Genomic DNA, 27,627 nt, shown 5'->3' with positions numbered 1-27,627 from the left:
GATTCGCTTTTCACTATTTTGTAAAAAAAAAAAAAAAAATGGTTAAGTTGCTGGTAGGTGATCCATGAGATGTCTCCGAGTGCAAAGGGTTAATGGCACCCAGTGCCACTTTTTTCCACTGAAACTAAATTAAAAAGAGGGACAATTGAAAATGATAAAGGTACAAAATACTTTAAAATAAAAGTATCGGGAATGGTAGAAACATCAACATATATACATATATGTCTATATTTTTCCATATGTGTATATAAATATATAAGATATCTATATATCTAGTATGCTAGATATTCTTCTTACCAATAAATCAAGTACCTGAGAAATTTCTTTGATCCTGTCTTCTTATAGAATTATGTGAGAGGAATATTGCTGATTTCTTTACTATGAACATTAAAAAAAATTTTTTTTAATTTTAAAGATGTGTGATGCAATTCAGAGTTAAGTATACAAATGTTCATTATGCAACTACCCTTGTTGATGAGGTGTGCCCCTCCTTCCCCTGGCAGAATCCCGCTACTGCTAATCCCACTACTATGAACATTTTATTAAGTTAGGCTGTCTTCCTCCCTGGTTAAGTCAGAGTAAGCTATAATGGGTGGAATTTCAGACAGTTGAATGATTGATGGGTAATGGGAAAGCAGTGTTTCTAGAGTTAATGACTCAAGACTTTTTTTGATTATCAAAGGACACTAGTTTTTGGTTAATCTGAAGTTGTGATACAAACCTCTGATAAATTAACCTTGACTTAGCCTTATTCTGAACCTTAAGAGGATTTTCTCCATGAATATAATAAGAGACTTAATTGGGATGTGTCAGTAGCCTACTAATAAAATGTATTTTATGGAATTATGTCGTATATTATTGCATTTTGAATTTTATAAAATTTCGAATATGTTGCATGTATTAAAAGCTAAGCGACTAGTTTGTCTATCTTTTGTAGGAATTGTTCCACAGGAGAAGTGCTCCAGGAATTGTCCAAAGTTAGGCAGGTGATTTTTGGGTGGTAGGAGAGTGAGACTTACCTACTTTCCTTTCTGGGCTATAAATTTGGAAAGCTACCTTATGAATGAACAGAATTTGGTGTCTTAAAAGTTGATGAGTCAGCCTGTAATCCCGCACCTTTGGGAGGCTGAAGTGAGTGGATTGCCTGAGTCCGCAGGTTTGAGACCCGCCTGGGCAGCGAGAACTCATCTCTACAATAAATCAAAAAATCAGCCGGGCGTGGTAGCACATGCCTGTAATTCTGGCTACTCGGAAGGCTGAGGCGGAAGGATCGCCGGAGCCCAGCAGGTCGAGGCTGCTCCATTCTGGGTGACAGAGTGAGACTCCAACTCAAGAAAAAAAAAAAAAAAGTTGATGATATATAGGAGCTTAGTTTATTCTTGCAAGATGTCCATCAGTTTTTTGGGTTTTTGGGTTGCAGGATATTTTATAGAGGATACCTATTCAGGAGTTTTCTTGTTTAAAATTCTTCAGTGTCATATCCTTACTCTCATCAGTACCCCTGACCTGGGACTGTGAGGAAAGAAGAGCATTTGCTATTGCTCATCTCTATTTGATCATATAGCAGATATTAACTAGACAGCCACTCTGTCTCAGGAAGGAGGTACAGTGGTGAGCAGGAGACAAGGTGCCTAGCCTGAAGGAATTTATTTCCAGAGGAGAGATAGACTATAAGTGTATATTCAAATATCAGGTAGTAAGTGCTCTGAAAATAAGATGAGGCTGTACTTGGTGGCTCATGCCTGCAATCCCAGCACTTTGGGAGGCTGAGGTGAGAGGACTGCCTGAGCTCAGGGGTTTGAGACCAGCCTGGGCAACTTGGTGAGACCTCACCTCTACAATACATCAAAAATTAGCCAGTCATGGTGGCATTTGCCTGTGGTTCCAGCGACTCGGAAGGCTGAGGTGGATGAATCACCTAAGTTCAGCAGGTCAAGGCTGTGTTGGCTGTGAGCATGTCACTGCACTCTAGCCTGTGGTGACAGGAGACAGAGTGAGACTCCAACCAAATAAAAATGAAAGACAGAAAGGGAGGGAAGGGAAGGAGGGAAGGAAGGAAGGAAGGAAAGAAGGAAAGAAGGAAAAAAGGTGACATGCCAGAGTTTCAAGGAGGCTTCTTCCATTGCTTAGTCAGAAAAAGCGTCTCTGAGATGACATTTAAATGGAGACTTGAGTGACACTCAGGAGAGGAACATGGCAGGCAGAAGGAATAGCTGGTGCTGTTTTAAGGCAGAGACAAGTATGAGGTGTTCTGGAATGGAAAGAAGATCAGTGATACCAGGCAGTAGCAAGGAGGGGGATGATGAAGTGGGGAGGTGGGCTGAATCCCCATGACATAGGGCCCAGCAGCCTGTAGTAGGCTGTGCATCTGGGAATCCGTGGGCGTGTCAAGTTGAGGAATGATAGGGAGCTGGTTTTTGGGTTTGGGGAATCGGCAGTCCTGTTTGGGATATTCTAAACTTAAAATGTCCATTGGTTATCCAAGAGATGTTCGGTGAGTGATATGGTTGCTGGAAGGCTAGAGTCACATCTAGATTTTTAAAGTCATGAGACTTGATCTGGTCATTTAGGGAGAAAGAGGCTAAATGCAGATGAGAAGGGGTAGGGCTGTCACGTACAGCTGTGCTGACCATATGAGTCAGGCATCTGAAGTGTATACAGCTATTTGGGGTGGTGCTGAGCAGTGTGTCCAGGGCCTACTTATCTCACGGCCCCCTGGGTTGGCTTGGCTCCTGTGTGCTAAATTGCTTGGTTAGCTAAGGCTACATTTACATTTAGCTATTGGGACAGAGTTTAAACAGGTCCCAACTTAACTACCTGGCAAATTTAGAATTTTATTTCAAGATGAAATGATAAAATGATCTCATAGTCTATACAGGGATGCCTTATTTACTGAGATTTTAGAAATATATGGCAACTTCACTTATCCAAAATGTAAATGAAGCTTACAAAGAAGATCTAAAGTTTCTTGAGCAGCCAAAATCGATGATCTTAGCATCTACCTACAGGACTCGATTCAGCACTATTCTCATAGAATCTGTCATCCCTATAAGCAAATTTATTTTCATTTTAGGAAGAAATCTAAATGCATTGTGTGCCCTGACCCTAAGAGATTTGAAAGAACCCATGGATGCAATTATAGGGCATCTCCAGGAGAGGTAGGCACAGCTTAGAGGAAGGCGTGATTAAGCAATGTTTTGGGGATTCCAAAGATGTATAATAGTAAGTCCCTAGGATCCTATATGGTTTCATTAACAAAAAAGCAACTCATGTCAGACCATTTTATGATAAGACTAGTGTATTTGGAAGTCAGAAAGACATATTGAAAAATTTATATAATATCTTTGTGGACTAAATGAAAAAACTATGGCTATATTGAAAGATTAGTTTAGATGACTCTTTAGAGATAATTGTTTTTTTTGAATGATGTCAACATGGACGTTTTGGGTATCTTCCAGGGTGTATAATTATCTGTATTAATACTTAGGATGAAGACATAGAGGGCAAGTTCACAGATGACCTATATAACAGAAGGAACAGCAAGTTGGATAAAAGAATGAAGATCACAGAGGTCTTGAGAAATTGGAAAGTGTTCTTGTTATTCATGGCTGTGTAACCAGCCATTTCAAAATGGAGGGGCTTTAAATTATGGCAACAAACAATTTGATCATGGATCCATGACTTTGGCAGGGACTGCTCATCTCTGCTCCACGTAGTGTCAGCTGGAGAAGTTTGAAGCCTGGAGGCTAGTGCCATCTGAAGTCTCAGTCACGTGTCTGGGGGTTGATATTCACATTGGCTGTTGCTTTGGCTAGGTTGAAAACCTACATGTGGACTTTCCATGTTGTTTGGCTTCCTCATAATATAGTGGTTAGGCTCCAAGAGCAAGCATCCAGAGAATGGAGAAAGGGAGGGAATGCAGGGAGGAGCAAGAGCTGTATCACCTCTTATGACCAAGTCCAAGAAGTCATGAAGAGTTACTTCTGTAACCAGACAGTGTTACTTCAACTGTATTCTGTTGATTTGAAGTGAAGGCCAGCCAACATTTAAAGGGAAGAAATATTGCTTTAGACCTTATGATAAGAACAGTGTTGACTAATTTGAAGCCATATATTAAAACATGAGCCTGTCCTCTGACCAAAAATTATCTGTATTTTTTCTACATGTAATATCTACATCTCCCTGAAGGCCTTTCAAAATTCTCACTCATTATGACATTGGACTCAAGCTTGAAGTCTAGAATCTCATCAGATAAGACTCTGTATTTTTTTCAAATTTGAGTGTAGTTTCTTTTGATCTGAAGATATGTCAATTACAGTGATAAGAAGACTTACATTCCCTCCCCGCACTGCCTCAACATACAGTAGTGAGACATGTATAGGACGACTGGTACAAATGCTTCCAGTTAGAAAGGGGGGAAACAACAGCCACACAGCAACTACTAGTCCATAATAGTTTTAAACTCTAGCCAGGCACATATAGTTATTTATCTGATTAGGTCTTGGTGGTCTTACTGCTTAGTTGTCCGCTGTTGTTTGACCTTGTCTTCTAGGCTCTTGGTTGTGTTCCTTGGGCTTCCTTTTTTTTTTTCCCATGAAAAGTATTGTCTATTTGTAGCTGAATAGTGTTCTTAGCCTGCTTTTTGCCTGATAAAAATTGGAAGTTTAAGTACTCTTTTTAGCTTGTTGTATCTCTATCCCTTTCAGCCCAAGCTGTTATAATTCTTCTTTAAAACTTAGTGAATTTCTTATGGATTGACTTTATTAGACAAAAGTAACACCTACCTGGTTGAGTGTGCTGGGTCATGCCTATAATCCCAGCACTTTGGGAGATCAAGGTGAGAGGATTATCTGAGTTCAGGAGTTTGAGTCCAGCCTGGGCAACATGGCAAACCTCATCTCTACAGTAAATCAAAAAATTAGCCAGATGTGGTAGCACGTGCCTGTAGTCCCAGCTACTTGGAAACCTGAGGAGGATCATCTGAGCCCAGCGGGTCAAGGCTGCAGTAACCATGATCGTCACTGCACTATACAGCCTGGGTGACAGAGTGAGACTACACTTAAAAAAAAAAAAAAATTAACACCTAAAATTTTGCTTTGAAATAAGCTCTTCTGTATCTTAGATTTCCCTATAAGCCTGTTGGGAACAATGCTTTTAAGATTATTAAAGAACTTTTTGCTACTTTGAAAGGGTCTATGAGGCATCATATTAAATTTTTTGAGCACTTAATGAAGAGTCTTACAGTTATATCATATTTTCCTGACAGCCCACTGGATTCAGTCTTTGCTCGGAAACCATTTCTTAATTTTAGCACTGTCTACCTTCTGATAACACTAGGAATGAGAAGGTTTTATTTTCAAACCCAGTAAGTCCTGGCTCCTTTATACTTTAATAATTTTTTTAGCTTATCTCTCTTCTCTTACATTTCTTTATAGGCGGCAAACAGAAGTCAGTCAGCACTTTCAGCAGTTTACCTGGAAATCTTCTTATCTGAATCATCTAGTTCATTAGGTATATTTTTTATTTTCCATGTTCTTTCTGTTTCCTTTCCAGTAGTTTTCTCTTTGCTTTCCTTAGGCCCTTGCAGACAGCATTCTTGTGAGTCCTCAGACTTCCACTAATACTCTCCTTAAGGTCCTTCCTGCTGCCTCCTCCCCAAAACACATAGTGGAAGGTGAAGAGCGTGGGGCCAGATCGTCGAGGGGCTTATAGGCCATCATAAGGACTTTGGCTTTTACTTTGAGTGAGAAATGAAACCACTGGAGGACATTAAACAGAAGAGTGAAATGATCTGACTCGTATTTTATGTTTTTAATTTTATTTATTTATTTATTTATTTATTTATTTATTTATTTATTTATTTTTTTGAGTTGGAGTCTCACCCTGTCGCCCAGACTGGAGTGCCGTGGCCGCTTCCGGCCGCCTCAGTCTCGACCTGCTGGGCTCCGGCGATCCTTCCGCCTCAGCCTTCCGAGTAGCCGGAATTACAGGCATGCGCTACCATGCCAGCTGATTTTTTGATTTATTGTAGAGATGAGGTCTCGCTGCCCAGGCGGGTGTCGAACCCGCGGGCTCAGGCAATCCACTCACCTCAGCCTCCCAAAGGCGCGGGATTACAGGCTGAACCACTGAGCTCGGCTTGACTCGTATTTTAAAATAATTTCTCTTAACTGCAAGACCATAGACCATTGTGGTCTTGGATGGGCAGACATAGACCATTAAAGGAGCTGTTGAAGAAATTTGAGTGAAAGGTGATGGCTACTAATACCTGGGAGTGGCGCGAATTTATTAGGTTTGCTTTGAACATAGAGCCAGAAGAATTTGAAGATGGAAAGAAGAGAGAGAAGATACAGAGGTTTTTTTCTTTTTCTTTTCTTTCTTTCTTTTAATTGGGGGGGGCGGGCAGGGTCTCACTCTGTCACCCAGGCTGGAGTACAATGTCATGATCTTGGCTCCCTGCGGCCTCAACTTCCTGGACTCAGGTGATCCTTTCCTGTAGCCTCCCAAGTAGCTGAGACTATAGGAGTGGGTCACCATGCCCAACTTTTTTTTTTTTTGGTTAGAGACAAGGTCTCGCGATATAGCTGGTCTTAAACTCCTGGGCTCAAGATATTCTCCTGCCTTCCCCTCCTAAAATGCTGGGATTATAGGCATAAGCCACTGCGCCTGGCTGATAAAGAGATTTTGACCAAAGCCAGTGCAAAAGTGTTGAATCATTTACTGAGATGGGGAAAACTATAGGAGAACAAGGTTTCTTGGAAGGAGTGTCATGATCAATTCTCTTTTGAACATGTCGAGTTTGTGATTCTTTTTTTTTTTTGAGTCGGAGTCTCATTCTGTTGCCCAGACTGGAATGCAGTGGCACACTTACAGCCACCCCAGCATTGACCTGCTGGACTCCGGTGATCCGTCCACCTCAGCCTTCCAAATAGCCGAAACTACAGGCGAACACCAGCACACCGGCTAATTTTTGATTTATTGCAGAGACGAGGTCTCGCCAAGTTGTTTGGGCTGGTCACGAACCTGCAGGCTCAGGCAATCCACTCACTTTGGCCTCCCAAAGTGCTAGGATTACAGGCTGAACCACCAAACCTGGCTGAGTTTGAGATTCTAATAGGCAACTAAGTAGAGATGTCAAATAGGCAGTTGGATTTAGTGAAGAATTCAGATCTGGCTACACATTTGGGAGTTGTCGGTATATAGATGGCATGTAGGGCCATGATGTGAGCCTTGATGTGAGGTATGAGTTCAGGCCATCTAGCCTTTCCTGGTTAGAGAACTAATGAGCAACCAGCAACAGAGGTTGTGAAGGCGTGGCCAGTGAGGAAGGAGGAGAAGCAAGAGGGAGAAGCATGTGACAAGCATGTTTCAAGAAAGTGGGTGAAGACTGTCATTAGATTTAACAGCATGGAGTAGGTACTAAAGTGGTTTCAAGAAGAGATGAGAGAGAGCAACTTTTTTTCACCTCTAGAAATTTATTTCAGAGCAGGGATGTGAAATGGGCAGGTATGGGAGTCAAATAAGATTTTTTGTTTTTTGTTGTTTTGAAGACAGGTGAGGAAGGCATGCATCCCACCAGGGATGATTCTGTAGAAAGCAAAACTTTAATGGTGCAGGAAAGAGAGCAGGAAGTTGCTGGAATCATGTTTTGAATAGATGAGAAGGGATAGACTTAAGTGGAACATGGACAATTCCTCCACAGGAATAGGAGCGAAGACAGGGCATAAGCACAGGTACAGGCAGGTTGGTAGATGGAGTGAGGATGCATGTGCATGCTCTCTTCTGATTGTTTCAATTTCAGTGAAATAACCAAGCTCTTCAGCCGAGAGCGAGGAAGCGAAAGAAGATGTGGGAGGTTTAAAAACAGAGGAGGAAGTGTCGAGGAGTTATCCAGGAGATGATAGAATAAAATATAGGAGGATTCTGAGTGATACCAAGGTTTCCTTGGGTTACTGATAAGGCATATAAAGTGAACCCACTTATGGTTGTGAAGTTTGAGCCTCCAGTTATGTTCAGCTCCTTGGGTGCTGGCATGGATAAGGCAGGGGAATTGAGGACACTTGCAAGTGAGTGAATATGATGAATAGTGAGGGAAATGAGGGCATGGGTGGGGGTTGCGGGGATGGCCAATGACAAGGTGGTAGGATCAGTGATTTGGGTGTTCTGGTGGGTTCAGAATATTAGAGGGAGTGAGCTGGAAAAGAGGAGTTGGTAGTTGAGAGTAAGAATCTTGGAATGTAGGTTATACATTACTATTCAGACAATATTCTAGAGAGTGGCATGTTCTGAGCAAAAAATAGAAGGGTGTCAGTTCCTTGGAGCTGCTGTTCTGTACTTTTGGGCAAGTTGTTTAACGACTCAGTGTTCGTTTCCTTGTTTGTAAAATTGTAATTACAGTAGTTCCTACATCATAGAGTTGTGAAGAGGATTAAATGAGTAAAATACATGTAAAGTCTCCAACAGTGCCTGGTGCATAGTCAGAATTTAATTATTGTTGACTGTTACTGTATTTCTCTAACCTTTACAGTGGTATCTGGGTCTGCGAGTGAGAACTGAGGAATATTCCCTGAGGCCAGTGACGCTCTATGAGGAGCCAGGTGGTCCAACAATGATTCATTGGAGTCCACTTTTGCTAACAAATGGGGCTAGTTACTGTTATTCCTCCCTCCCTGTACATCACTCCAATGACAGGCCCTCCTTTTTGTCATTGCTGTGAGATAGTTCTGTTATGGTGGTTTTACCTAAGATTCTAAGGCTTCTGTGATTAGATACCAAGGGGCATATTAAAACTATATCCTGCTGATGTTACTTAGAAGGTCTGAGATCTGTGTATAGGGACAGTTGGAAAAGTGCAAATAGCTCACCACAGTCCTGGATATTTTGGAACCTGTGTGTGAATTATGTCAAGTCCTAGAACTCCCCAAGAATGACCTGTTGTCTCATTTTTTGATATCTTTGTGGGTCTGTTGTCCATGATAGATGGTCACTTCTCTTTTTTACTCCCTTAGATTAAGAGGTTGTTTTGCTATATTGATGAAGACTATGTGTGTTGTTAAGGCCTTTGCTTTGGGCCTATAGGAAACACATTAAACATCAATGTAGCACCCAGGCTGGAGTGCAGTGGCACACATGGCCAACCCAGAGTTGACCTGCTGGGCTCCGGCGATGCTTCCTCCTCAACCTTCCAAGTAGCTGGATAGGCATGCGCTACCACACCTGGCTAATTTTTTTGATTTATTGTAGAGATGAGGTCTCACCAAGTTCCCTGGGCTGGTCTCGAACCTGCAGGCTGAGGCAATCCACTCGCCTTGGCCTCCCAAAGTGCTGGGATTACAGGCTGAGCCACCGAGTCCTGCCCACTGTAGCATTCTTAAATTCTCCCAAAGAGAATCAGCATTGGACCCAGTGTGAAATAGGATGCAACAAAAGCTTTTAGTATTTCATGCTGTCCTTCCTTTGTGTAAAAATTTTGAGGGGTTATTCTACTGTTAGAATTCTAGAAGACTGCAGAAGAATAGCTGGCAAATTAAAGGTTGGACCCTGAATTTAATATATATCTTTTGAAGGTTAAGGTATTGATTTACTGTACAGTATTAGAGTTTCAAAACCTAATGCTGAGACTGTTACCTAGGAAATTGATGAAATTGAGACATTATCAGCCAAGGTGGATGAAAGAAACCCAAGGCATTTAGCCAAGACAGTCAGAGAGTAAGAAGGGTCTGTCATTGCTCTCCAGGATACATCAATGCTGTTATTAAGAATGAGGGGACTGAAGCAGTAAGGTTATCTGCTTGCCTCTTACACCCTGGCATCAGAAGGGTCAGAGCAGAAACACTGTTGCCACTAGTGTTTGAGATGCAGTATGTTAACTCTTTCCTATGTTAGTAAGCAGACTGTACAAATTAGGATGAGAGAGCAGGATCTGTTGGTTAATTGCTATCCTTAAAAATAGGAGCTTATACAAATTATGTAATATACATTTGAAATAGGGGTGGGGGAGAGGGGAAGGAGACAGTGATTGATCGATTGAGAGGTTTTCATAGAGAATGAACAGCTTGAATATTGAGAGAGAGAGAGACAGTGAGAGAGAGAGAGAGAGAGAGAGAGAGAGAGAGAGAGAGAGAGAGAGAGAGATTGAGAGATTGAGAGATTGAGAGAGTGAGAGAGAGATTGAGAGAGTATTTCTCTTTGTGACCATCTGGGCAGGCAAGATGACTGCACATCAGGGTACAATTCAGAAAAATTATTCTCTGGCGGCCCAGCACCACACTATGCAGAGCTCTGCTTTCTGCTGCTCTCTTTCCTCTCGTCCCAGGCAGGCAAAAAGATTGAATGGACTGTGTGTCTTTCTGGGAATCCTCCATGAATTTTGGTTTCTTAGCTGAATGTTTGTTAACTGTTGGGGAGTACTGATTTCAATATGGTACTCAATTGTAAAGGACTTGGAATATTACATTCTACATTATCATTTAAAAATGGATCCACTTGCTTTAAGAACTGATGAGCTAATACTTTTAAAAAATAAATATTTAAGACTTTGTTCTTCACTATGTATTGTGAGGAAGTTTTTTGTTTTCATGAACACATTGTACAGTGGTTTTCTTCTCAGTGAAGTGCTCTTACACGGGCAGAGTTAATTTTCTTTGTACGTAATTTTATTATCTTGTGTGTGGATTCATACAAGTAATTATTGTCTCACCACATTGTATCATAATAATAGGTCTGTGTATCTTCTACTAGGATGTGAGTGCCTCAGGGTTAGGGACAAGTCACTCACTCATCTTTGTGTTTCCACATTCCCCAGGACTGTGTCTGGTATGAGCTGCCATGAACATATATAGTGGAGATTTCACAAATGTTGAATGAATAAATTAATGAATATTATCCCAGTTTAAGAGTCTAACTTCAGGGTATTCGTACTTCATGACCAGAATTCTGGATGAAGTCCTTAAAATTGGGATATTATGTTCCTTGGCAAACTCTTGTGCCCTTTTGTTCTGTTTGGTTATAGAGTAGCAGCCTGATGTGTTTCACTGTGATCTGACATGTGCTATGTTTGATTGCTTGTTGATAATGAGTGGTGACAAGTGGCTTCATAGTATGGCTGCTTTGGTTCCAAGGTCATATCTTTCCCTTGGTTGAACGTAAGTGGGTTTTACATTTCAAGATCTTGGTTTATGAAACCTGGTGGCTTGTGTTTATTATTTATGTTCTGGGGCATTTATCATTGTCTGACCTTGTAACCCCTGGTTTCCATTTTGATCAAATGAGATTTGTGTGTGGCAAGCTCTGAGTTGATGCTTAGCATAGCTAATATACAGTGAATTGTTTGAATAGCCTTTGATTGAATTGCCTCTTCTTGTTTTGCTGCCAAATTGTCATTTCTAACTCATCTCAGAACTTTCATTATATTTTTTCACTTCACAAATTTAATCACTCTCAAGGAAAGATACTTATTTTAAAATTATGCAGATTATCATTATGTGAAATTTTTTGAAAGGTTAATTTGTCTTTCCTATTTCATTTAGCTAAAAAATTCCTTCTTTTTTTTTAACCTAGCTTTTTTTTTTTTTTAATGACCAAAAAACATTCTGGAAATAGGAAAACAAAAAATGAATTAAGGAATCTATAAGATTTGTCTTTGTAGGATGATGTTAAAAGGAGAAATTAAAAAGCTTTTTTTTGATTTCTGCTTCTTACTATTTTCAAGATTAGCCAGAGAGTAGTAAGACCAGAGATTGCTTCCTTTTCTTCCCTCCTTTCTTGCCATAAACACTTATTGAGAACTCATATGTAAATATGGTGTAAGGCTTAAAATTAAGGCCCAGTAGTATGTGCCATGATATCTAGGTAAAACTGGGAGAGCCTCTGATGACCCATCTACAAGCTCCCTCTCTTACTGTGTGATGGAGGATAAGATCCTGTAGCTAAACAACCCTTCAGGAGGGTTTGCATGAAATCAGGAGCAAAGAAAGCCATTGATCTTCAGAACTCTGAGATAAATGGATGTTGTTTTAAGTGTTTAAGTTTATGGTGATTGTTAACTGCAGCAATAGAAGTCTCCTGCAGTGTTAATGGGTATTTGTGCTTGTAGTCAAACCTTTTTATTGAACATAAATGGCAAGAAATAGTCTCCCCACTTAATGTGCCCATTTTATGGAAGAATTCACAGCTTATAGAGAGGGGTGGGTCTGTTCTGTGTCCAACACACAGCTTGACCTTTGGATTGATTTTACTCTGCTTGGATGAACCAGAGTTTCCCTGTGAACCATTATTTGAACACCAAAGCTATGTCTTTAGTCACTGTAGGCTCCAAAAGCCTTTCACTGATACATCCTGTGCTTCAAATACTTTTTCTGTTTTAAAAGTGAGTGATTCTAGACCTTTAAAAAATGAAAAATGATGGTGACCAGAATAATAAACATTTGAAGTTGCTACACCTCATAGGTTGGTTACTTTACTTCGTAAAAATTTTGAAAATTGAAGTTGCTACGTGAGTGGCACAAAGTGAAGGTCATGTATACATGTGTAGAGTTTAACACTGGAATATGATCTTGTAGTCAAAGACTATGACATATGTTTAGTATGAATAATTTTTTAAATAATTAGTTATAAAAGGTCTGGGGATTGTGTAAAGTATTGTTAGTATTTATAATGACTATTACTCTTATATTATATGGCAGAAACAAGCATTGTGCCCTCAACTGAGGGAAAGGAAAGGGAATGGGGCAAGTAGGTTTTTAGCGCTCCTCTTGCAGCCCCTTGATTCCTGACCCATGGGTGTCGGAGGGTGTGAATGCTCTCACCAGGGATCACACAAGGTGGTTGAGGGGGGTCAGCTCCTACCTCCCTGCAGTGAGAATTTCCCCTTCTTCAAGAATACGAGGAAACTGGGTATCTTGGCCCTTGGGGTCCTGACCATTTGCCTAGGACAGTTGGGGGGGAGAGTTCATCTTTGCCCTCCCCCTTTCCCCTTCATCCCTTTGACTGTCCTTCTGTGGGAACTCCTGCTGCCCTCTCCATGTTTTCTTGACTTCTCCCCTACTCCTCCCACAGATGGAGAGAGGAGGCTAGAGGCCTGTCTCTTCTCTTTCAGTGATTTAATTTCACAAAGGTGTTAAAGGAAGGTCTCTCCCCAGGGCCCAGAATTCTCCCATCACTGCTTAACATTCTATTCATTAAAGATTCATCTAAATTAATAAACAAGTACTTTAGACTGGCTAAAGGCAGTTATTAAGAATGACCGTCATACCTTAATAATAATCATCAGCTGGAGTGTGTGCTGCATGAGCCAGGGGCTAATCTAAAGACTTTACATGAATTAGCATATATAATCGCACAGCAAGCCTATGAGGAAGGTCCTGAGGTGTTTCACTTGTCCCGCTACATGATGATGGGGGGGGCTGGGGTGGAGGGGGAATCCAGATAAGTCTGCTCCGGGACTCAGGCCTTCGGCCACTGCACCAAACTGCTCTCCCCGATCCTTAATGAGAACTTGTCTTAATTTGATTGCTTTCTTCCTAACACCTGGCACCGGTACTTGTGGAGCGATGAGTCTGGGAGTGAAAAGGGTGAAGACATTTTAGGGAGAGCTGTGGTTTTAAGGTGAGCTGTGATAGGAACTTTGGAAAGAGACTCAGAGGGTGCTCTTTGTGGTCATTGTTTTCCTACCTAAAGTAGTAAGAAACTCACTTATAAGCATGTGAACCTTATAATCAGTGAGATAATTCATCCAGGGACCCAGCAAGTGCTGCTTCTCTTCTCTGCTTCTCTCCCAATGTCAGCATCATTTTTCTCATTTTACAGTTCTAGCTGCAGAAAGCTTTTATGTGTGTGTGTATATATATAAAGGAAGTCTTTTAATTATCAAGTTTTTAAATGTCATTTCACTAACATTTTGCAAACATTTTTGAAAGACCAATGAGAAGCAACTAATTTCTATAATTACCCTTTTCCTTCTCACACAGTATTGGCTGGATCCTGCAAAAACTCTTGCTGAACATAAAGAACTGATTAACAGTAGGTATTTAATTTTTACTTCGTTAAGGGGTTATAAAGTCCATGGTTGGGTTGGGTGCAGAAATGGACGTTAACATTGGAGAGTTGAGTACTAGTACTTGGGTAGCAGAATATGGGAATGAGTATTGTGTCTACTGCCATGCTGTCTCCAAACTCCAATTAAATTTTAGTTTAATCAGATTTTGAGTGGATCTTAATATTGAATTTGCTCTAGGAGTTTGTCTTTCATTGATTTTGTCTGCCTTTTTTCCTGTGTGTTTATCTTTAAAATTTGACCTCAAAACAGAAAGTGCAAAGAGGCACTGATTTGAGGGAAACACACACACACACACACACACACACACACACACACACACACACACACGGCATCCAAGTTTTTAAAAACCTTGAGTTTCTTGGATTTTGAAGTGGCTTTGCCATTTTAGATCACATCTATTTTCTGGGGCTACCTTTTTTTAAAATAAATATGAAAATAGCTGGGAGTCTCAGTGTAATTAAGTTCATATTACTTAATCTTAATTTCCATAACCCAGGTTTTATTTATATATTTATTTATATACACACATGTTCCTTAAGTATACAAAAGAACAGTCTTTCTAAAATAATTTTCTTTTAAAAATTGTTGTAAAATATAAATAACATTTACCATTTAAATCATTTTGTGTGCAATTTAGTGGCATTATGCACATATACATTTTTGTGCAACCATCACCACTATTCATCTCCAAAACTTCCCATCACCCCAAACTGAAACTCTGTACTCATTAAACCTTTTTGGCTTAACTATGTGAATTAATGCTGATCAGTTATTGCTAGTGTGTTCTTCTGGCCTCTATTTCCCCCTTCCTGAGTCTACTTTCTGTGTGTTCGGCTTGTTTCCTATGGTCGTGTTGCTTGAGTGATGCTTCATCGCCCCAAGTGTAGGGACCTCACTATACCTCAGAAAGGAACTGGAAACCAGGGACTGCAGAACCATCAGAAAGTGCTGTTTCTCTGAACATCAGTGTCACTGGTATTTCTGCATTTCCACCTTTGTGGTAGAAACCACTGGAGTTTACAAGTTACAGCTCTAGCCTATATTTCATCTCATGAAATAGTTTGATAGTGAAGGAAAATAGTCATCAAATCTTCTGTAGATTAGTCAGAAGGAGTATTTATTTAAAAAATAACAAAACCTTTGCTAGTAACCAGAATTCTTGTAGGTAAGTTGTGACTTATTTATTCCTGAGTTAATAGGAAGCTCCTTATCATTAAAGGCCTCAAAATTAGTCTACACAAAATGTAGATTGGGGATTCTCAGTCTCTGGCTCCTGTATTTTTTGCTAAAATGAAACAATATTGACTTTATTTTACATGGCAGTTTCTTACATGTTGAGTCTATGGAATGACATGGATTCAAGACAATAATTTAGTAATTTGCATCATCAGCACCTGAATTTTTTGTCGCCAGTCTTAGGATAGGAAGCCAAAAAATATCTGGGCTACACATATCCTTGCTCTGAAATGTTCATTTCTATAGCCTTTGATTGCTCTATGACACCGTAATGTATATAAGGCTATTGTCTCACTCTAGAGATATTATTTTATTTTTCCCTGAGAGGCTATATAGAGTTGTGTCCCCAAAAAGCACTGAACTCTAGATGTTAGCAAACTTGGTTTTCTTCCCTGTGATTTTAGATGAGTTGCCGAACTCCTTGGAGCTTCACCTGCCTTGCATGTTACCAAGTTGTTTTTGTTGAGAATCAAAAGTGTATAAAAAACATTTTTGTACACTACCAAATGTAATCCCATGGCCGTGATACCTTATATTTAGAACAGAACCATTTTATATGGAGTGGGAAATGGAGAACTGATTTGGGCCAAAAGTTCGTAAAGAAAATTAGTTAAAGTCAAATGTTTTTCATTGTGTATTTTTCAAACTTCCGCATAGCTACACACACTGAACACATTTGAAATGGCTGGGCTTGGTGAATAGGGTGTAATCTGTCATGTTCCTGAGAAAAGAAGCAGCTCTGGATAAGTTCTTTTCCTTTTGTGCCCCATCCCAGCAGCATCTGTGTTCCTCCCTTCCCCCCTGGTGCCAACCCCAGCTGCCTGCGGGCACAGGCAGACCCATCTGCTCAGGAACACAGAGCTTGATTGACATAGACAGATCTGCTGGGGATGGACTTCCTGGCTCTTCTAAATATTTAATAGTCTATGCCTCCCTGACATCTATGTTTGAGGATAGAGGTGTATTTGTCAGAAATACAAATACAGTGGTTAAATAAACATAAAAATCGAACATATGGAATGAACTCTAATACTAAAATTTTAGCAAAGTTTCTTTTTAAGTTTAGTTTTAAAAAAGGTTCTAGCATAAGGAGACACAAGAAGGTATAGATAAGGTGAGAAGGACAAGGTCCTCGTCTTGTCTTCTGTGTGCCAGGAACAGGGCTTTAGGGCACTGCAAACATAAACGTGTATGTGTGTGTGTAATAAAAACCCAGTGCATTATGCATTAATTATTTATTACTTGCATTATATCTTTATTACTTGTTCTATTTAATTTCCTTTCCCCAACGTCTAAATTTGTAACTTTATTTACAGAGTTAAAAATAAAAATTGCAAGAATGGGGTTACTTTATGACAGTGGCACAGTATCATAGACCTTGCTGAGGTGCAGGCTTCACATCTTTTCCTTTTAATATGAGTCAGAGAACTTTTGTTGAAAAAAAATTAGCAACTGTGACTATCAGTTGGTCTACCACGTAGCAATACCTTTTTAAAGGCAAAGCACATTAGATCTAGTTACCACACAGCTTGGAGGTATGCAGTTTTGGAAATAGTGTGGATCAGATTCATACCCTCAGAAATAGAAGTGTTTCTAGTAAAAGCATGCTATTCTGTGGTTGGCATGGGGCTTCTTGCACAATATGAGTGTTTGATTATTTATTTTATACTTGCTCACATATGCACAATTCCAGGTTTTGTTTCTGATTTTATAAAAAATTTTATTTATAGATTTAGTTCTCCTGTGTATGGTAAATGAATGAAGTGAGAAATGTTTTCTTAAATATGTGAGAACACATTTTTAGATTCAGAAACATTGAAGAATAAAATAAATATTGCTTTTAATCATATAGCCTTACTGATGACTTTTTTCCCTTAAAAAGGGTAAGAAATATAAGAAAATGCTAACAAATCAAATTTAAAGGCAGACTGTTTCTAGTCCTCCTTCCCAAGTTTTTCCATTTAATTATTCCTTGTTTATTCTTCCGGAAAATAAGCTAAACATACAGTAATTGATACTTGACTTTTTCACAACAGGGATCATATTTCTGCACACAGGAATATAGATGGGCGATCTTTCCCATATCATCACATGCAGCTCTCCCTCGGTCTGTTTAAACATTTGTGTGGTGTATATGTCCTGTGGTTGTGGTTGATTTAGTCTATCTCCTGCTGAGCATTTGTTTCCAGCTTTTTGCAGATAGGTTTAAAACATTTTTTGGCGATATTTTATCAATATTCTTTCTTCAATATGAAAACATTACATATGTATTAAGACTGGGAAAAAGAACAGAAATAATAAAAATTGTGCATAACCTCCCCAACCAGAGGTAAAAACTAGCAGCATTCTGATATTTTTGGCCCTGTCTTTTTTCTGTGTGTGTGTATATGCAGAAACACACATATATGAACATACACGCATAGCTGAGGTCCTGATGTCACAGTTCTAAACCCTGCTGTTTTCAGCCTGTGTTTTTCTTATGTCTTTAGAAATTCTTAGTGTAACTGTAAATAGTTATATAATATGATACTTTTACTTTGACTAACGTATAATTTTAGTGAAATTTATTTTCTATTTCTTATTTTAGCTGGACCTCCATATACTTTGTATTTTGGTATTAAATTCTATGCTGAAGATCCATGTAAACTTAAAGAAGAAATAACCAGGTACAGTATTGACTTTGTTTTTGAACGGATACATATGTGGCATATAAAATGTTTGGGTGTGTTTCTACCTGCATTTTGTAATGCATCTCCTATGAAGGTTAAATTTAAACTAGCATTGCATGGGGCAGATCAGGGTCTGATGATAGATGTGTTTGAAAATGGCATGAACCTGGGTGACTTGATGATAAATCTTGCATCTGCTGTGATGAGATATTTCTGTATCATTATTGGTATGCAAGCCATTTGAACTGCCTAAAGGAAGAGTATCTTAATGTTCAGTTTGCATATGTAGATATACATTTGAAGAACCAGTTATATCTTTTTAATTAGTTGTAGCTTAAATATTAGCTATTCAGGTGCTTCATTTATCTCTCTAGGAAATGAAAAACTTGCTTTTAGTATTAAGAAGGGAGAGAAAAGACCAATGTTTTAATGTATTACTTCACATTTGTCACCAAATATTTGGTGTTAGTTGAGGCAGAATTTCCAATTGGTATTGATTCGATTGTCAAAATAGTACGCATCAACATTTGAAATTGACTAAGAGAAGAAAGTGGTATAACATTTTAATTTATTACACTGGTGACTGGCTGCATGTGGCAGCAAAAACAAAAGTGTTCCCTAACTCTAGGTGGCCAGTTTTTCCAGTGGATCTGTTTCAGGGGCTCCAATAAAGCCTAATATATTATTTTAATAATTGAAAATCATATCTCTGATAACTAAGGCAGTCTGTGGTTTTGTTTCTATGCCATCCTTTTATCTTTCTCCCCAGACACTTTTTGTCTTTATTCTGTACTGCACATGGAAGAGTGACAAAAGAGGGTAAACTATTGGACCTTTTCCATCTCACTCTGAAGTGCCATCTTTAGGCCTCATTTTAAGAACCATGCAGATGTCTATACTTACATTGTTCATCTTCACGTTGTTAGTGAGCAGGATGACTTAACAGGTCACGCTTTCCCAGAGCACACCTCTCTGGGAAAAGGGCCTTTAGTGTGGGGAGAAGATGTTGAGGAGAGAGGTGATATTTTCATTAGTGTTTCAGAGGGAAAATGTGTCTAAGTTTAATAAAAATACATTTATATCTGTGACTCATTAAGAAAGGAACAAAATTTTTTAAAAAGTACAATGAAAGTTCATTTTCTGATTGTGTGTAATCTCTACCTATGCCTAAATTTCCTCAGCTGTAAAACTGGAGATGTACCATGGTTTTTTAAGGTATTAAATAGAATAATGTATATAAAGTTCTTATGGTTGTTTGTGGCTCATAGTAAGTGTTTGATAAATATTGATACTTATTTCATTCTGTCCTTTTTCTAGAAGTGCAGTAGAATTATATCTTTAATGGGGATTAGGTTCCAATAATTCTTGAGTTCATGTTAAGAAGGTGGGGGAACCAATGTCTTTTAATGCATTACTTTACCTTGGTTCACCACACATTGATGACAAACAGAAAATTCCCTTCAGAATTTACTAATTCCTCATTAACAGAATACATGGATTTATGTATAATGTATAACCCTAAAATATTTCCAATACAACTGGTTTTCCTCAAATAGTAGACCAACTCATACAGTTAAGAACCAGATAACATAGTTAGCTCATAATTGGTGTCCATGATCTATAGTAATTTATTTATTTTGCCTAAAACATATAGTTAAATTTAGGTAAGCTAAAGATACATTTAATATATCACTAAACACTTATTATTAGTATATGCTGAAGATAAAGTCCTTCATCTGCATGAATATGTTAACTTTAACAGATCTGAAAAAGGGAGTCACTTAGGTGAGAGAATTTTGGCAAAAGCAAAAACTGAAGCCAAAAAGCAATGTCTCCCAATATATGCTATTAAAGGAAGAGTTAGGTCAACATTTCCTCCCTCCTTCCCTCCCTTTTTTGTCTTACTCTGTTACCCAGGCTAGAGTACAGTGGCATAAGCACAACTCACCACAGCCTCTACCTCTTGGGCTGAGACTACAGGTGCACACTACCACGCCTGGCTAATATTTTTGATTTTTCTGTAGAGGTAAGGTCTCACTATGTTGCCTAGGATGGGAACTCCTATGCTCAAGTGATCCTCTCTCCTTGGCCTCCCAGAGTGCTGGGATTATAGGCATGAGCCACTGTGTCCTGCCCAGAGTCCTTTAAAAAAGCACAAAAACCCCTTGAATCTAAAATAATAAAAAGAATAAAATTAAATTAAAATTAATAAAATAAAAACAAAGGATAGTGCGTGAGCCACCCTGCCCGCTCTAGGCCAGCGTTTTCAAGTTGTGTGTTTATCTTGATTAAGTTCTTTGGAAAATTGTTCCAGCCTACCCTGAATTGATGTTTAGCAATTTTTTATATGAAAGATAATACTTTGTAAACATGCTTATACATAATCTTCTATGCAAATCCATGTAGGTTTTTGTTTTTTTAAGCATCTTACTACTTTATGCATATTGTATAACCACTTTTGCCATCTAACCCTTTCTTTTACTTCTGTATAGTATTCCATAATTTATCTAACCACGTCTTTGTGGTTGACCATCCATGTTGATTCCTTTTTTTATTATTATTATGGATGATGGTACAAGAACTTTTCTCATGTACATATATGGTCATATTAGGTGGAGTATTCCAAAAGGAATTGCATTTAGGAAAAAAGATCGGGGTGAATGTGATACACAGAAAAATAAAGTTTCAGATTATGAAATATGTAAGTTGACAGAGTTCTGTCAACTTGGAATCCCTGCTCTGTGTTCTATTTTCTTTTCTTTTTCTTTTTTTTTTTGAGTCGAGGTCTCACTCTGTTGCCCAGGCTGGAGTGACACGCTCACAGCTACTGCAGCCTCAACCTGCTGGGCTCAGGTGATCCTTCCACTTCAGGTTTGCAAGTAGCTGGAACCACAGGCATGTGCCACCATGCCCGGCTAATTTTTTTGGTTTATTGTAGAGACAAGATCTTGGCCATGTTGCTCAGACTGGTCTCAAACCCTTGAGCTCAGGCCATCCTCTTGCCTCTGCCTCCCAAAGTGCTGGGATTACAGGCTTGAGCCACCACGCCTGGCTTGCTCCGTGTTCTAAAAATGTTTTCTGAAATAAATAAAACTAGGGGGACTTTGAGGTCATAGATTCTAAATTGTACCCTTGAAGAACATCTCTGACATATCAGCCAGCTTCTTGCTAAGTACTTTTAGACAGGAAACCTTACTGCCTTGAGGAGCAGTAAGAAATCCAACAAGAAATAAGAATTCCCTGAAACATCTATTTTCAGTACAAGATTTTCTTTCTAGGTCTGTACAGAATAAATCTCATCTCTCTTTTCTCCATTAGTACTTTAAATAATTCATGTCCTCACCAGATCTGTTAAGCTTATTTTCCATTTTAATTCAAAATATGATGGCATGCTTCCATGTATTATGTGGCCTTCAGAGCTCTGTAATCTCTGCAGACTTGATAAGTGTAACACATATGTTGGCTAAGATGACAAGCTTGGGAGTCAGACAGGCTGAGCTCTGCATCCTTCTCTGTCTCTCACTAGTTGTGTCATCCTGAGAAGATTGCTTAACTTTTTTTTTTTTAGTTGGGGTCTCACTCTGTTGCCTAGGCTGGAGGGCAGTCGCATGATCATGGCCACCGCACCCTTGACCTTCTGGGCTCAAGTGATCCTCCGCCTTACTTCCTGAGTAGCTGGGACCACAGATGTACACCACCAGACCCGGCTAATTTTTTATTTTTGTAGACATGCGGTATCACTATGTTGCTGAGGCTGGTCTCGAATTCTTGGGCTCAAGCAATTTTCTCGCCTCGGCCTCCCCAAGTGCTAGGATTACAGACATGAGCCCCTATACTCAGCCTGCTTAACCTTTAATTTTATAGTTTCAGTGTTCTTTTCTATACAGTGGAATTATAGAAGTTTTTCACAAAGATTACTGGAGGAATATATAATACATGAATGCTTACCATAATGAAAATTTAAGTGTTCAATGATGATTAAGGTAGCTGAAGTGGAAAGATGATTATTATCTTAAATTTTCAAGTTATTGATTTAAAAATTAGGAAAAGACTACACCGGAGCACTAAGATAGGTCTTTCTGGTTTAAGTTAATCCATATTCATCAGAACTTCATTGAGGTAGGTGCTCATTTAATTAGGAATCATCTTACTCTTGCCCTCTAGCCTACATTTCCTGAATTTGTATGTCAAGACCGAATTCATTTATTCTTCATTCAGTAACTATCCGGAGCCCCATGTTCCATTGTGCTGAATAAAAGGAGAGTCAGTAGTGATGGAGGTGACACAGTTTCAGTCGCCCTGCAGAGAAAGCTTGTCAGATGCCTTGCTGGCAGCCCTCTCTGAACTTCTAAGGGTCTTACAGCTCATTTGAAAAAAGAAAATAATATCAGCTTCATATAACTCATTCATAATAAAATGGTTTTTAGCTTCTAAAGAGGTGTGTGTGTGTGTGTGTGTGTGTGTGTGTGTGTGTGTGTGTGTTTTAGTAAGGGTCTTACAGCTCATTTGAAAAAAGAAAATAATATTAGCTTCATATAACTCATTCATAATAAAATGGTTTTTAGCTTCTAAAGAGGTGTGTGTGTGTGTGTGTGTGTGTGTGCGTGTGTGTGTGTGTTTTAGTAAGGGTCTTACAGCTCATTTGAAAAAAGAAAATAATATCAGCTTCATATAACTCATTCATAATAAAATGGTTTTTAGCTTCTAAAGAGGTGTGTGTGTGTGTGTGTGTGTGTGTGTGTGTGTGTGTGTTTTAGTCTGTTCTTGTAATGTTTGTAGCATTTTGTTGGGGATTGACATTAAGTTCACCTGGTCTTCTATCTGCAATTCATAATCTTCCCTTTGTGAAGATTAGCTTGTTTTAGCTTCTTTACTTCTTGCATGACCTTCAGTCATAAGCTGGCTTCCTGAGTCTCTTCTTTCAATGAAGATAATGGTCCTTATCTACCTCAGAGCTGAGGTGAGGGTCACATTCCATTGACCTTGCAAAAGAAATTTGTGAGCTCTAAAGGACTACGCAAATGTAAGGTGATATTATTGCTCTTCGTTCCCATACTTTAATCATCAATTTTTGTTGTTGTTGTTGTTGTTTTTGTTTTTTGAGTTGGAGTCTCACTCTGGTCGCCCAGGCTAGAGTGCAGTGGCATGCTCACAGCCACTGCAGCCTTGACCTGCCGGTCTCTGGCAGTCCTTCTGCCTCAGCCTTCCAAGTGGCTGGAACTACAGGCACATGCCATCATGTCCGGCTAGTTTTTGTGATTTATTATAGAGACGAGGTCTCATCAAGTTGCTCAGGTTGGTCTTGAACCCACGGGCTCAGGCAGTCCTCTCTCCTCAGCCTCCCAAAGTGCTGGAATTACAGGCCTGAGCCACCACGTCTTGCCTAATCATCAGTTTTAAACTTCAGAGATGAAGCTGTTATTTCCTGATCTTCTTTGTTACTTTCTCTTGAGAATTCCTGGGTACTTTCTCTACTGTTTTTCTTCTTTCTAAGGCATACTTGCCATGTTCTCACATTATTCAATATTATGATGCTTTAAAAACACTTTCCTCTATCCTTCACATTTAAGTTTTATCCAGATGGATGAGGCTCCTATCAGATGCTGTGTTCCCACTCGTTGTGGCATGGAAAAAACGGTCTTATTCTTTATTTCCTTCTGGGTAGGTAGGTGTTCTCCTAATTTCTTCTGTGTTACATTCAGCTAGCCCCAAAGTAAAGCTTCTCCCTGTTTCTATATCCTTCAGTTTCCTCACTGGGTTCTCAAGTCACTGGGAGGTATACTGCAGGCTTCTTTGATGTGAGCACTCATGACTATATTTGGTCATAAAATCTCATGGGAGTTTTCTGTTTTGGGCTTTTGGAAAAACAGGGTCACAGGGTCTCTTGGCTCCTTTTTTTTTTTCTTTGAGTCAAAATCTCACTCTGTCGCCTTGGCTGAAGGGCAGTGGCACACTGCTCATGGCCACCACAGCCTCAACCTGCTGGGCTCAGGTCATTCTTCCACCTCAGCCTTCCAAGTAGCTGGAACTACAGGCATGTACCACCATGCCCAGCTAATTTTTAAAAAAATTTATTGTAGAGATGGAGTCTCACCGTGTTGCCCAGGTTGGTCTAGAACCCGTGGACTCAGGCAATCCTCTTGCCTCTGCCTCCCAAAGTGCTGGAATTGCAGGCGTGAGCTGCTGCGCCTGGCTTGCTCCTTTTTTTAAAAAAAGATTTATTTATTTATTATAAAGATGTGGGGTACAATTAAGGGTTAGGTATATAAATAAGTCTTCTTTGTCTGTCCTTCTTACCTCTGATAATTGCTGAATTGTTAATAGATGTCAACAACTTTACATTCTTTTTTTTGTTGTTTTTTTTTTGAGTTGGAGTCTCACTCTGTTGCCCAGACTGGAGTGCAATAGCTGCTTCCGACCACCGCAGCCTTGATCTGATGGGCTCCGGCGATCCTTCCGCCTCAGCCTTCCAAGTAGCTGGAACTACTGGTGCGTGCTACCACACCCGGCTGATTTTTTTGATTTATTGTAGAGATGAGGTCTCGCCAAGTTGCCCAGGCAGGTCTTGAACCCGCGGTCTCAGGCAGTCCACTCACCTCAGCCTCCCAAAGGTGCAGGATTACAGGCTGAGCCACCAAGCCCGGCTCAACTTTACATTCTTAATGTCAATTCAGCTCCATTTTCTCCCCCACCTTTTCCAGATTAATGGCTAAAATTCAGCTCTTTTCAACACACATCAGATGAACAGAAAACTGTGAGGCCAATATTTCAGGACCCTCTTTTGTGTGGTACTGGTGGTGATGTTAAGTGTAGATATGGAGGAAGACCAAATGCTCCTTCCCCAGGGCTCACAGTCTAGGGAGACAGTGCATATACATTAATCAGTAGGTAAGGTAATCAGAAATTGCTTTATGAAGCCTCTGTTTTGCACCACAATGTGTTCAGGAAACTTTTCTGTTTTAAATGGATCCTTTTTTTTTCTTCTGAGTTAGAGTCTCACTCTGTCACTCGGGCTGGAGTGCAGTGGCATGCTCATGGCTACCGTGGCCTGAACCTGCTAGGCTCGGGTGATCCTTCTGCCTCAGCCTTCCAAGTAGCTGGAAATGTGCCCAGCTAGTTTTTTAATTTTTATTGTAGAGATGAGGTCTCACCAAGTTGCCCACACTGATCTTGAATCCCTGGGCTCAGGCAATCCTCTCATCTCTGCCTCCTATGGATTATAGTGTGAGTCACCATGCCTGGCCATAGTAGATCATTTTAATTAGCATTTCTTTCCAGTGGGGTACAACATAACTAGAGTCATAATATAATTTATCATCCAAACCCTGACACTTCAGAGAATGATGAAGAGCATTATTAATAGTTATACCTATATGGTAGGCATAAACTAGTACTGTCCTAGGTAAACTGGGATGCAAGTTTACTCTAATTAAAACCAGAGGTAAACAAGGACTCTTCAAGCATTCAATCATAGCTTTACTCAGAATGATGCAGAAGAGACCTAGCAACTCTTAATCTTTGTAGTTTAAATAAAGTATGGCATTGTACTCTAAGTCCCATAAAATAGACAAGGTATAGGCAGCTAATATAAAATAGGTTCTGAGAGATTAAAAAGTGTCTATTTAGCATATAAAAATATGATTTGACTTGTCATAAATTTGTCTCATATGAATCTAATAAGATGCTTGCTATGATAAAAATTAATCACATTTTAAATTAAAAATACCTACTTCAGTTTTTGGTGTTTTTCTTTTAAATGCAAAGACAAAAAGATCTCTGATAGCTTTAAAAAGAAGGCTTCCCAGGAAAGTTTGAATAGATGTTCTTTGTTCTTTATGAATTTGTCCGAGATGGTGAAGAATGTGTAGTTTTAAAAATGTCCATCTATCAAATCAAGTATTTAGTGAGCAGCTACTGTGTGCTGAGCCCTGTATACTGGGAATGCAGTCACCCGTGGGGCTACGATTCCTGTTTCTTTATATCCATTTGTCTTTCTGTTTCGGCTCTTTTTTTTTTTTTTTCATTTCCCTCTGTTTCTTTTTCCCTTTGTCTTTGAAGCAAATATCTGTGGAATTAGGTCCATCATTTCTGTATTTGGCAAGGGATTTGACTATCTAGTCAAATGTGAAGAAAGTCCTAGTAGAAGAAGAGAAATATGCATCGATGAACCATTTCTTAAAAAATATACACTTCAGGAAAATAAATTTGAAGTCAGATTTGTTGGCTCACGTTTGTAATTTCAGCACTTTGAGAGGCCAAGGCAGGAGAATTGCTTGAGCCCAGGAGTTCGAGACCAGCCTAGACGACATAGTGAGACCTTGTCTCTATGAGAAGTACAATTAGCTGGGTATGGTGGCACATACCTGTAGTCCCAGATACTCAGGAGGCTGAGGCAGAAGGATTGCCTAAGCCCAGGAGTTGGAGGCTGCAGTGAGCTGTGATTGTGCCAGTGCACTATAGTCTGGATAACAGAGTGAGACTGTGACTCGAAAAAAAGAAAGAAATTTGAAGGTAGCAGTAGAGGAGGGTGTAGTAAATGCAAGTTTCCAGCATGCAGTGATAGTTCCAGCAGATGTCTCTTCAGTTTGTAAGCTTTTATATTTAAAGTCTCCTAATTTCACTACTCTTTTTTCCTCCTTTACAAGAGGACCACTGTTGATCATTACCAAGTGGATTTGATATCCCAGATGGGCGCATTCAGAGACTGGAAAGTAATTAAGCAGGGTTGGAAAAGTGAGTGCAAATTATGGAGCAGGGTGGTCACTGGTCAGTGGCAACAAGTGGCCCAAGAAGTAAGCAAAAGTCATATAAGCTGTTGTAAGGAGCTTGAACTTTATCCTGAAGGCAAAGGGAAGTCTTGTAATGTATTTTTTTGAGAGGAGTGACGTGGTCCTGTTGGGGAGTCAAGAATCCTCTTGGGAATCCTCTTGGGGGGATTGGAAGGAGATAAGTATGAATGATGGCAAAGTGGGTAAGAGGAGGTTTTAGAAATCCAGGAAGCTGGGCTCGGTGGCTCAGCCTGTAATCCCGCGCCTTTGGGAGGCTGAGGTGAGTGGATTTCCTGAGCCCGCGGGTTCGAGACCCGCCTGGGCAGCGAGACCTCATCTCTACAATAAATCAAAAAATCAGCCGGGTGTGGTAGTGCATGCCTGTAATTCCGGCTACTCGGAAGGCTGAGGCGGAAGGATTGCCAGAGCCCAGGAGGTGAGGCTGTCATGGCCGGAAGCGGCCACTGCACTCCAGTCTGGGCGACAGAGTGAGACTCCAACTCAAAAAAAAAGAAATCCAGGAGATAGCAACCTGGACTAGGAGGTGGTGAGAAGAGTCTGGATTTTACCAACAGCACATTTGTGATGGAATGTGGGTGCCAGGGCTGGTTACATACTTTTTGCAGGTTTGTTTTTACTTGGACATCTGAAGGTGGAGGTGCCACTTATTGAAATGGGCAGTGGGGAAGCACAGGGCATTAAGCAAATTTTCTCTCAAACTTGTGGTTGCAATCAGTTGATACTAGTTTCACTATAGCCTGTAATATTCAGATTCCCTCATTAAGGGCTTTGGTTGTGAGCATTTGGAGAAGAGATACACTTATCACAGCTGATTTTTATAGTTCATTTCCTTTGTTTTTCCCTGCCCTTTTCAAGGATATCAAGAGTCACCTTGCAA

At 39.7% G+C, this 27,627-nt stretch overlaps 1 protein-coding gene across 1 annotated transcript in view; it reads left to right on the top strand.

The window, feature by feature from the left end:
* Window positions 1–27,627, top strand: part of EPB41L4A (erythrocyte membrane protein band 4.1 like 4A) — a 159,167-nt gene that overhangs the window by 14,681 nt on the left and 116,859 nt on the right. The window contains exons 2-3 of the mRNA XM_021719103.1: window positions 13,968–14,019; window positions 17,880–17,958. The gene's annotated coding sequence lies outside the window, so the exon portion shown is untranslated. The remainder of the gene's footprint in view (window positions 1–13,967; window positions 14,020–17,879; window positions 17,959–27,627) is intronic.

This window comes from Carlito syrichta, unplaced genomic scaffold, assembly GCF_000164805.1.
Source record: "Carlito syrichta isolate Samal-C Ts95f unplaced genomic scaffold, Tarsius_syrichta-2.0.1 Scaffold314129, whole genome shotgun sequence".
Lineage (NCBI taxonomy): Eukaryota > Metazoa > Chordata > Mammalia > Primates > Tarsiidae > Carlito > Carlito syrichta.
This window is presented reverse-complemented; position numbering and strand designations above follow the sequence as displayed.